We start from the raw sequence: 12372 nt of genomic DNA, 5'->3' as shown, positions 1-12372 counted from the left end.
ACCCTTCATTCGCATTTCACTCCTAAATTAATCCATACAAATTGGATACATTTTTTAAAAAACATTAGCCTACAACCAAGGCTGTACAGTGCGACACAATGTCGTGGTGCTATGAAAGAATCTGTCGGCAATGAATGAACTTACTGCGATCACCGATAGCCCGAGTGGAAAAAAAGATTTGCGTGTGGAGTGAATCTGGGTCACGCTATATACTTGGTACTTGTAGTCTATCGTGCGATTAAAGACCATGTCCCTATCTGCGTAGTCTATACATCCAACACCAAATCCCATAATTCCTAGCAAAACGAAACTGAATGTGGCCTCTCTTCCTTTCAAATATGGGCTATTGCAGGGTTGGCCAACCCGCGGCTCGCGAGCCGCATGCGGCTCTTTGCCCGTCAATGTGCGGCTCTTCCATCCATAAAAAAAATAAAAAAATAAAATGTTTTAACTTTTTCTTTTTTTTGTCACTCATTCCATAAGGACGTAGAATAAACATTTACAATTTTTTTTAAATGGACCATTTGCATGTTCTTGGTATCTGAATCTAGGGACATATATGGATCAGTGTCAGAAATAGTGTGTCTGTTACTAGGCTTGAGAAAATTGTAATGAACCAAAGGAGAATATCAATTCTATTTAAAAAAAAATGTATCTTTGACTGTGAATAACACCATGCTAAAATTCACCAGACCTGAAAAATCTAAGCAAATGAATAAAGGGAAGATGATTAAACAGAAGGTTTTGTAGATACAGTACTGAATTCTGCCATCTTTTTTATAATGTAAATTTCTCCACCATTTTTCATCATATTGCAACACCGTTTTTTGCAAGACGTTCACAGAAAGGTAGAGAAACTAACTGCGTTCTGTTTTATGGCAATAACGTTCAGGTTTGTGGGAGATAATCCGAAAAAATAAGAGAAATTAAAAAGTAAATCCAGGAGTCAGATGATTGACAGGGGCTGGTGTGAGCTGGGTAGGGTAGTTTTTCGAAATTTGAAAGCCCTGAGTCTCTTCCTTCAAAAGACTACACTCACTTTTGGCTGTGCCACTTCCTCCTGTCAATATGCGCCGGTTTCCGACTCAATGCCCTGAGATTTCTATAATCTTATATTTCACTAATAACAGTTAAAATAATTGGTAAACAAACGTAATGCTGAAAATATACACTTTTACTGTATATCTCGGGCTTAAGAGGTTAACCCTGTGAGGCCCAAATTCAAAAGAAATTAGCAACTTCAGAGGCCAGAGGGTGGGACATATAAACACATTTACTATAAAATAGCATTGTGAGGCTGAACAACAGGACCAATTGACTATACATGTGCTTAAAGGGGAACTATCTTATAAATGGCCTTTTACAGTGTTTACCATTGTTTCTTAGCTATGTGGACTTATATTAATAGGATATATGTCTCTAATTCTCATATTGGCGCATTCTTCCAATTCTCCTCTCACAATATTCACCCTCACTGAACTGAGTCATCTGAAAATTTGCATATCTGTGATGTCAGAGATTTCTCAGCTGCATAATAATGTGGCAGTTGATGTGGCAGTTGGCACCAGGCCACACAGTGGTTGGCGCCCAGCCTCAAAAACGGCTTAAGATCTTGAGGTAGAAAAATGCGGTTTAGTACTTGATTAGAAATACAAAACAATGCATTTTTTTTTTTTTTTTTTTAAACCTAGGTGTTCCATAGACTCACAGGAATTGTGTAAAAGTGCCCAAATAGTGAAAGAAATAGTAAAATAGTTCCCCTTTAACATTTTTTAAATAAACATTATTTTTTTAAATGGCTAAAAGTGATTTTGTAATTTTGCAACCGTGGGTCTCAAAGGGTACTTTTAACCCTGTGAGGCCCAAATAAAAAAGACATTAGCAACTTCAGAGGCCAGATGGTGAGACCTATAAACACATGAAGGGTGCCGTGACTGAAAAAAAAGTTGAGAAACGCTGGTATATGGTGTGGCTCTTTGTGGTACCACAGTCATTTTTGTGGCTCTTAGTCTCTGACTGGTTGGCCACCCCTGGGCTATTGCATCACCAAAGAAGCACCTCATTTCAATACATTTAAGACGCAAATTTTGCTCTGCAAGAACAACGGAGTGGATATCAGTCCATCTTATGACAACCACGTCCGATGTGGAGAGATGATAAGATGATGATGATTGACGTGATGATGTGATGATTGATTGACGGGGACACGGACACTAACGTTCAGGTTCAGCTATGCATTAGGTGAGTAGTCCTACCGTAAGAGCCTCATACGGGTCAATTAAACCTTTTTGATTAGTCTTTCCTTCCAGCTAAGTTGGACTGAACATTTCACTGTCAAAAGCGCAAATGTAAATAAGGTTGCGTCGCAACACGGTTTTCAAAATAAAGGTCACATATACAAATACCTCTCAATTCTTATAAAAAAAAGTCCTGGATATACATAAACATTAATTGGCATAGATCTCTATAAACGGCCCAACACATTGATCACTTTAGGCACACACTGAAACCAGTAACATCACAAATATGAAGCAGGTAATTACCCATACAAATAATAAACCTTTCATGGGGTTATTTACAATAATAATTCATTTGATTTCTAAAGCACTTTTCATTGTGAAACAAATGTATGCAGAGTTTCTTGTCCTCCTGATTAATGCAATGGTGTGTGTGTGTTGCGGTGATCTCATTCAAGGAGCACTACACAAGCGCGCGCACACACACACACAGTTTGTTGTTTTTGTTCTATTAGTGATTTACACACTTTCTCAGTTGGTTCATTATAAAAGATACAAACCTGAAAACAAACGCACTTAAATGTTAAATAAAAGGACCACAGTAATGAGGCAGGAGGAACATATTTTTTTAATAATGGTAAAATTGTTATTTAAAAATTTGCCCTTAAAAAATATTTTTTTGCCCCTAAATTTCTCATTTAGGGGCAAGTGTGCCCCTAGTGAAAAAGCTTAGCGTACAGCCCTGCCTTTACCCTTATACGTCCAGCATCACTTAACTTCACGCCACCTAGCCCAGCTGCACTCCATCCCCCTAATTCACACGCGGTCAGGCACCTCACTCTTCACAGCTGCACTCAATCTTCCCCTGATGGAATGCCTACTTCTACTCCTCGACGCTGACCAGAAGCCGTCGTGGTATTAATTACCACTACCCAGGTACGACGTCTCTGCCTAAAGCTCTGCTGGATTCCATCCTTGTATTGCCTACTCTAACCTGTTCTCTCCTGTGCCCCAAAGGACCGCCGTCCCTGCCTGGACGTCTCCTGTCCCCGAAGAGGAACACTTGCTCACCCGCTGCAGCCCAGCAGCTCCCAAGACAAGAACAAGGACCACTTGCTCGCTCGCTGCCGCCACGGCAGCCACAAGACAGAACATAACCCCGTTCTATTCCCCCCAATTCCTGTGTTGCTCATTTCATTAAACACCCTTGAAACCGCTCATATCTCCTCTCCTGTGTATTCAGCGATTGGGCTGTGTTCCAGACCACAATCTCACAGGGTGACAATATTGTCACTTGAGGAAAGATGAAATTACCTACCTGGGTTCCATCCTAGAGGCAAATCTTACCTGGGTTCCATCCTAGAGGCAAATCTTTCCTGTGACAAAATGGCATCCAATGTAATAAAAAAAAGTCAACCAACAAACTAGATTCTTGTACCGGATCTCCTCTCTGGTAAACAAGAATACCCTGAAGACTCTGGCAGGAGCACTCATTCAAGGGTACTACGACTATGCTTGCACCTCATGGTACCAAAGCACCTCAAAGGCGCTAAAAACAAGATTACAAACTAGGGCTGGGCGATATGACCAAAAACGTTATCGCGATAAAATTATAAAATTATTTTCATATAATTCGATATCGATAATTATCGTCGATATAATGTCCGTCAAGTTTAATTAACTTCTTATGCTGCTGCGAATGTCTCAAGTCGAGTTGATGTCGTCATCAGTCTGCGCACGTTAGCCGACAAGCGGAGTATCTCATGACAATAAATATGACACTAAAATACTCTCTTCCGCCACAATATATTGAAACGACGTCCACTGTATATCCCACACTACCATAAACGTGGCCTCAGAATTCAAAACACACACATACTCGGCACGTAAATATATAAAACAGTGCCGTGCAAGCTAGTTATCCTAGCCAGCCTGTTGGTTCTAAGCGGAGTATTCCATGACAATGTGCTAAATAGGACACTAAAATACTCTCTTCCGCCACAATATATTGAAACGGCGTCCACTGTATATCCCACACTACCATAAACGTGGGCTCAGAATTCAAAACGCACACATACTCGGCACGTAAATATATAAAACAATGCCGTGCAAGCTAATTAGCCTAGCAAGCCTTGTTGTTGAGTGAGTGAGTCCTACCTCCTTCCGGGTCTCGGCCATCTCCTTCACTGATTGGTTGTTAGCTGTTGTGCGTAAGTACGTCATCACGTAACGCTGGTTGTTGTTAGTGAGTGTGTTGAGCCGAGGCTGAACGGAGCCAAGCTTGGAAAATCGATATATCGAAACTTTGCGACCACGTTTCATGTTTATTTCGAGGAAATAATTTATCGCGATAGTTATCGTTATCGTTTTATCGCCCAGCCCTATTACAAACATCACAAAACAAACTGGTCAGACAACTACTTGACCTTACCCCTAGAACCCACCTCACCCCTGCCCACTTTGACAACCTAGGATGGCTTAGAGTAGACGACAGAGTACAGCAACTTGCAATGGGCCTGGTCTACAAGATACACTATACGACTAAGGTACCCGTGTACATGTCAAAATACTTCCCAAAGGTCAGTGAATACCACAACCACAACACCAGAGGAAGCTCCACAAATCATGTTAAACCCAGATTTGGCTCAAACAAGGGACTAAACACGTTTCGCAATTATGCCACATCAATGTGGAACGCCCTACCCAAAGCTGTAAAGGAATGTGAATCCCTACCCACATTCAAAACCACTCTTAAAGAGCACCTACGGGAGGCTGCAATTCGAAACTGGCCACCATAAATGTCCGAACCCCCCACCCCCTCCTAATAGACAGCCTCCTCCCCACCGTATGTATATATTCTCTGCCCACCGTATGTATATTTCTCTCCCACCCACCCCCTGCAAATGTACAGTCTCCTCCCCATCATATGTATATACACTGTCAGGATCTATGGGTAACAGTACTGTATATTTGAATAGCGTTTATGTCACAAATGTATCAGTACTAAATACCTGTATGTCCCTATGCCATAAATGTCATGTATGTTGTGTATGTCATAAATGTCAATATGAATTGAAAATGGGGGACCCTGATGTAAACAAGACAAACGTCTTTCTCTGGTCTGCATCCCCTTAACAATTGTGTGTATTGAGCTGTACTGTATTGTACCCATTCTGCAATTTTTTTAATAAAGTTAACATTCATTCATTCATTTAAAGAGGACTGTTGTTTATCGTGCCATCAATCATTGGAATAACTGCCCACTGAACATAAGTAAATTGAATAGCAAAGTGTCTTTCAAATACCACCTGAGAATGCACTACTTAAATATGTGAGCAAAATATTCTGATGTTGATAAAGATGTCTACAGTGTTTTACTGTTTTTAGATTATCATTGTTAATTAAGTGAATTGTGGTTGTCATATGCATCTCATGTATTGTTATGTTTTTGTTGTCTTTCTGTGTGGACCCCAGGAAGAGTAGCTCGCCACTTAGGTGGCAGCTAATGGGGATCCTTTTAAACAATAAACAATAATCATAAGACTATGAAGCCCTAGTGTAATTCCCTCGTATGCGATGATGACAGTCAGCAACACGTTCTTTATAGTACTGGTGGGATTTCTTTAGTAAACATTTAGTTAGCAGCACTTTAGCTCCATGGCTTGGGCCTACACATAGCTAACAACCACAACACCAAAAACGTACCTTATTGGCTGCATGAAATAAGAGAGGACATTATGGGGACTGTATCATCTTCTTGACCTTGTAACAATGACAATAAAGATAATTCTATTCTATTCTATTCTATTCTATTCTATTCTATTCTATTCTATTCTATTGACCTTATGAACTCTTTACAAGAAGAAGTGAAACTATCTCTTTACAAGAAGAAGTGAAACGATCTCTTAAATCCGCGGAGATTTTGACATGCGTGCGTCGGCATAAAACGTCCCCGGACACTGTGGGCTGCAACCATTAGTTCCCCCATTAAACTAGCAGTATTCAATGTTGACGCCCTGACCCTCCAGATGTGTTCTGCACATTTACCACTAGAGGGCAGAATGTCACCATGTATAACCTCAACGTCGCTCCTTACATGATATACTTTTCTTATCCAGCAGAGGGCAGTACACTCACTCACCCACTCATTGATTGATTGATTGATTGATTGATTGATTGATTGATTGATTGATTGATTGATTGATTGATTGATTGATTGATTGATTGATTGATAGATTGAAAAGTTTATTAACAGATTGCAGGGTACAATACAGTACAGATCAATACACACAATTGTTAAGGGGATGCAGACCAGAGAAAGACTTTCGTCTTGTTTACATCAGGGTCCCCCATTTTCAATTCATCATAACATATATGACATGCATGACATACAGATAGACTGACAGTACTGCTACATCTATACATTTATGACATACCAGATTTACAAATACAGTACTGTTTGTGATACAAGTATATACATTTGACGTAGAAACTGTACATTGGAGGAGGTTGGGTGGGTGGATGGGGGGGGGTTGGGTAGGTGGGGTGGGGGGGGGGGGGACTGTACATTGGAGGGAGTTGGGTGGGTGGGGTGGGTGGGGGTGTGGTTGGGTAGGCGTGGGGGGAAACTGTACATTGGAATATCGACGGAACCTTAATTCCCAAGAAGAGGGTCTCGTGTATTATTGGGTTTAATAGGACATTTACTGTACATTGGAGGGGGTTGGGTTAGGACATTTACAGGGGCCAGTTTTCGAATTGTAGTCTCCCGTAGGTGCTCTTTGAGAGTAGTTTTGAAAGTGGGTAGGGATTCACATTCCTATACAGCTTTGGGTAGGGCGTTCCACATTGATGATGTGGCATAATCGAAACGTGTTTAGTCCCTTGTTTGAGCCGAATCTGGGTTTAACATGATTTGTTGAGCTTCCTCTGGTGTTGTGGTCGTGGTATTCACTGACCTTTGGGAAGTATTTTGACATGTACATGGGTACCTTAGTCGTGTAGTGTATCTTGTAGACCAGGCCCATTGCAAGTTGCTGTACTCTGTCGTCTACTCTAAGCCATCCTAGGTAGTCAAAGTGGGCAGGGGTGAGGTGGGTTCTAGGAGTAAGGTCAAGCAGTAGTCTGACCAGTTTGTTTTGTGATGTTTGTAATCTTGTTTTTAGCGCCTTTGAGGTGCTTTGGTACCATGAGGTGCAAGCATAGTCGTAGTACCCTTGAATGAGTGCTCCTGCCAGAGTCTTCAGGGTATTCTTTTTATTTTATTTAATTTTATTATCTTTCCCCCCCCTCCTTTTTCTGATTTTTCTCCCATCCCACTGTTAGTCGTTATGCCAATTCCCAACCCACTTCCTGGTTGGTGCGCACCCCCCCCTACTGTTGGTCCGAGAGGCCGGAGACTGTCACATGCTTTCCTCCGACGCATGTGCAGCCAGCCGGCAGCCAGCCCGGCAGCGCAGACTCTCACTGGGAGAGTGTAACGTGTGGAAGGTCGCACGACCTCTCTCCAGATCCTACCCTCATCTTCATCTTTCCTTGTGACAATAGTTGTATAATGCTGTATTGTATGTATCTGTGTGTATGAGAGAGGGATATGCGCATGTATGTTTGTGCATAATGTGGGGGGGGGGGGATTTTTTTGTGTGTAGTTATCCTATATAGGTTTAAGAGGGGAGGTCGCTTATAAGCCCTTGGTTTTTTTTTACCTTTCCTGCACATTTTTAACTGTTCTTCTTTTACTTATTTTATTCCAGAATGTATGTTTGTAAGTGCAAATAACAATAAACAATAAACTTTGTAAAGTGAAATTGGCGAATGAATGATTTTACGCCTGTGTAGTAATGTAATCCTTACCAATGTTATTTAATGATGTTTGTACTGTACTGTGGAAACCATTATGTGAAAGGTTTGTTTGTCTGTTTATGTACGTTTCCAATGCCGTTTTCACGGCGCTAAAGATGACGTCACGGATTGAGATTGAGATGGAGCACGGCGCTGAAGAGAGCAGTCGTGTCTCCGGGACAGTTATTCAAATTTAGTCTTTAGTTTGTTTATTTATCAACATGTGTGTCATCACATATGATCGCCAATCACTACTGATCGGCAATCACTACTGGACATACGCAAGTCTTCAATAGATTACGGTCTCAGGACCCTCCAGTCTCAGGACCTCAGTCTCAGGACCTCAGTCTTAGGACCTCAGTCTCAGGACCCTCCAGTCTCAGGACCCTCCAGTCTCAGGACCCTCCAGTCTCAGGACCCTCCAGTCTCAGGACCTCAGTCTCAGGACCAGGGCCGCCTGGGAGAAATGCGAGGCCCTGTGCGAGATTTAAACGCGAGCCCCCCCCCCCCCCCCCCCCCAAAGGTTAAAAAAAGAAGAAAAAAAATTATATATATATATACATTTTTTTTTTCATACAGTCAACATATTCTTAAATAATAGCGCTGCCCGAGGCTGGGCATGATACAGTCAACATATAGCAAGAGAGAGAGCGAGAGAGAGCTCCTGTTCTACAGTCAATATACAGTGTACAGAGAGAGAGAGAGAGAGAGAGAGAGAGAGACACATTGGAAAGACATTGAAATGCTATTTGGCCCTAAACAGAGAGTACACAGTGGCAGAATACCTGAGCACTGTGACTGAAGATCCTTGACTAGGTACAGACTCAGCGAGCACAGCCTAGCCATCGAGAAAGGCCGCCATAGGCAGACTGTGTGTGTTAGAAAGAGAGAGAGAAAGAGCATGTGTGTTTGTCGTGTGTGTGTGTGTTAGAGAGAGAGCATGTATGAGAGATCCAAAAGGACAAAGATCAACACTTAAATCCAAAGAGAGGGAGAGAGAGAGAGAGAGAGAGAGAGAGAGAGAGAGAGAGAGACACATTGGAAAGAAATTGAAATGCTATTTGGCCCTAAACAGAGAGTACACAGTGGCAGAATACCTGAGCACTGTGACTGAAGATCCTTGACTAGGTACAGACTCAGCGAGCACAGCCTAGCCATCGAGAAAGGCCGCCATAGGCAGACTGTGTGTGTTAGAAAGAGAGAGAGAGAGAGAGAGAGCATGTGTGTTTGTCGTGTGTGTGTGTGTTAGAGAGAGAGCATGTATGAGAGATCCAAAAGGACAAAGATCAACACTTAAATCCAAAGAGAAGAGGGTCTATACCAGAGAAAACAAAGCAGCAAGGAGCCAATGGCCGACATCAGCTAAATAGGCTAGCCAGGTACTGTGACACCAGGCCACACACAGCTTTGGCCAACGGCCCAACGCTACCCAAGCTACACAAACGACCAAGACATTCACACACAGCACATGTCGTATCTCCAAATGTTGTGAAGTAACATATGTTTTGCCTGGAAAAAAACATCGTTATTAACAAAACATTCGGGAGGGGAAGGAAGGAAGAGTGGGGTAATGTCATTACATTTTCATTCATCTTACCTGCACCAAGGAACGCAGGGCGAAAGGCCGCAACACAGGTCTCCACGTTGACGAAAGGCCTCTCGCTGGCGGGACAAAAAGAAGCTATGCTATGGCCGGAGCCTTGTCATGGTGCAGGCCAGACTGTCAGGATCCTAGGCCCGGTCCTGGCTGGACTGGGCAGGATGGTAACACTGGGCAGTATCCTCCACCTAACTTTGGGCAATGCCCTCTATCTGACATTGGCCCTCGGCCTGACATTGGCGCCCTACCACCCTCTAGTGGTGACAAACAATCGGTGCGCTCCAGTACACTGGACATCCTGACTACTGTGTTAACTATAATTAATAGTTTGATTAATGTGGTGTCATGGTGTGTACTGTCATTGTCTTTCCCTTCCCTGGGGTGATGTCATGCACTGTTTTGGGTTGTTAGGAGTTGCTTTTGTGTTTAGTTGTGTTTAGTTGTTCTTTGCTTATTGTCTAGGTGTTGTTGTGATTCTGTGTTGGCCAGGTGTTCTTAATTGTTAATTAGTCGGGGTATTTAGGTGTCTGTCTGTCTCCCCTTCGTTGTGGCGACATTCCTCCAGTTACCCCCTGTTCCTCCACGTCGTGTCGCACCGTTCTCCCTCTAGTAAGTCTTAGTGTTTGTTGTTTTTGTATTGTGAAGTTTGTTATTTAGTTTCTGTATTCTCCTTGTATTGCACTGGATTCTACAGTAAACACCCTTCTCCAAGCTTCACTCCTCGCCTCTGCCTCCTCCATTCCTTCCCTTTCTGTATTATTGCATTCAACCTAACCCCGTCGTGACAGAATGTCGCCACCAACATTAACGAATGCAGCAGGAAAGGCAAGCGATACCATCACCGTTGTCCTGGCCCTGATGGCCGGTGACATGAAGAGTTACTCACTGGCCAAATGGGGGTTCCTACTCCGGAAGATCGACCAGGTCGCCACTGAGAACCCGACACTGCAGACGGCGATGTGGGAGATGGCTGAACATATTGCGGTCCTCATGGAGAAGCATAAGCCGAAGGCTAGTGTAGCTAGCCTGCCGACTGTTCTCAGGCTTACGGTCAGCCTAGATCCTCCCACAGCCGCTGAGGTTGCTCGGATGTCCATCGCCGGTCGGACGTCCACAGCTAACCTAGCTCCGCCGGTTAGCTTAGTGTCAAGAGCTAACCAGCCTCTCCCAGCTAACCTAGCTCCGCCCGTTAGCTTCATGCCAATAGCTAACCAGCCACTCTCAGCTAACCTAGCTCCGCCCGTTAGCTTCGTGCCAATTGCTGACCGGCTGTTCCCCGTTAGCACAGCTCCTCCTGTTAGCTCCGCCACTATAGATGGCCAGACGTCCCCAGTTGGTACAGCTCTACCCGTTAGCTCCGCTCATACAGCTAACCAGACGTCCACAGCTAACATAGCTCCGCCGGTTAGCTTAGTGTCAAGAGCTAACCAGCCACTCCCAGCTAACCTAGCTCCGCCCGTTAGCTTCATGCCATTAGCTAACCAGCCACTCCCAGCTAACCTAGCTCCGCCCGTTAGCTTCGTGCCAATTGCTGACCGGCTGTTCCCCGTTAGCACAGCTCCTCCTGTTAGCTCCGCCACTATAGATGGCCAGACGTCCCCAGTTGGTACAGCTCTACCCGTTAGCTCCGCTCATACAGCTAACCAGACGTCCACAGCTAACATAGCTCCGCCGGTTAGCTTAGTGTCAAGAGCTAACCAGCCACTCCCAGCTAACCTAGCTCCGCCCGTTAGCTCCGTTTCAATAGCTAACCGGCCGTTTCAAGCTAGCACAGTCTCCACTGCCAGACTAGGCTCCAGGTTCAGGGTGAGCCTAGTACCGGAGACGGACCAGATGTCCCAAGCTAGCCAGGCATCCCCAGCTAACATAGCTCCGCCCGTTAGCCCCCTCCCAATAGCTAACCGGCCGTCCCCAGTTAGCACAGCCCCGCCTGTTAGCCCCGCTACAGTAGCTAACCAGACGCCCACTGCCAACCTAGGCTCCAGGTTCAGGGTGAGCCTGGTAGCGGAGACAGACCAGATGTCTCCAGCTAGCACAGTCTCCACTGCCAGACTAGGCTCCAGGTTCAGGGTGAGCCTAGTACCTGAGACGGACCAGATGTCCCAAGCTAGCCAGGCATTTTCAGCTAGCACAGTTCCCACAGTGAGTCCAGGGCCCACAGTTAGCCTAGCCCCCGAGGCTAGAATGGCTAGTAAGGCCTCCACAGCTGGTCCAGCTTCCACGCCCAGTCCAGCCTCAGCTCTGGGTCCTGGCTCCTCATCCCCGGATCCTACACCACGCCTCGCCGCCGGGACCGATCCGGTCTCCACGCCCTGCCCGGCCTCTCCACCTGGTCCGGCTGCCATGCCGGCTCCCGGCTCTTCGACGGATCCTGGCTCCCCGTCTGGTCCAGCTCTGCGCCGTGATCGGCGTCCTGGTCCTCGCCGTGGTCTCCGCCGGGGTCTTCGCCGTGGTCTTCGCCGGGGCCTGCGTGGGATCCTGCTCCGGGGGTCGTCGCCGCCGCACCTCCATTCCGGCTCTCCGGAACCGGTCCCTAGTCCGGCGGCTGGAGGGCCTCTCGTCCGGGATCCGGCTCCAGGGTCCAGCTCCCCTTCCCGGGCTTCTACACCTGTACCCACCCCCCCTCGTCGGGCCTCGCTTCCCAGGTCCAGCCCTCCTCGTCGGGCCTCGGTTCTCAGGTTCTGCCCCCCTCCC

This window comes from Notolepis coatsorum, assembly GCF_963971535.1.
Source record: "Notolepis coatsorum genome assembly, chromosome: 12".
In the NCBI taxonomy this organism is placed as follows: domain Eukaryota; kingdom Metazoa; phylum Chordata; class Actinopteri; order Aulopiformes; family Paralepididae; genus Notolepis; species Notolepis coatsorum.
Note: the sequence above shows the minus strand (reverse complement) of the source record.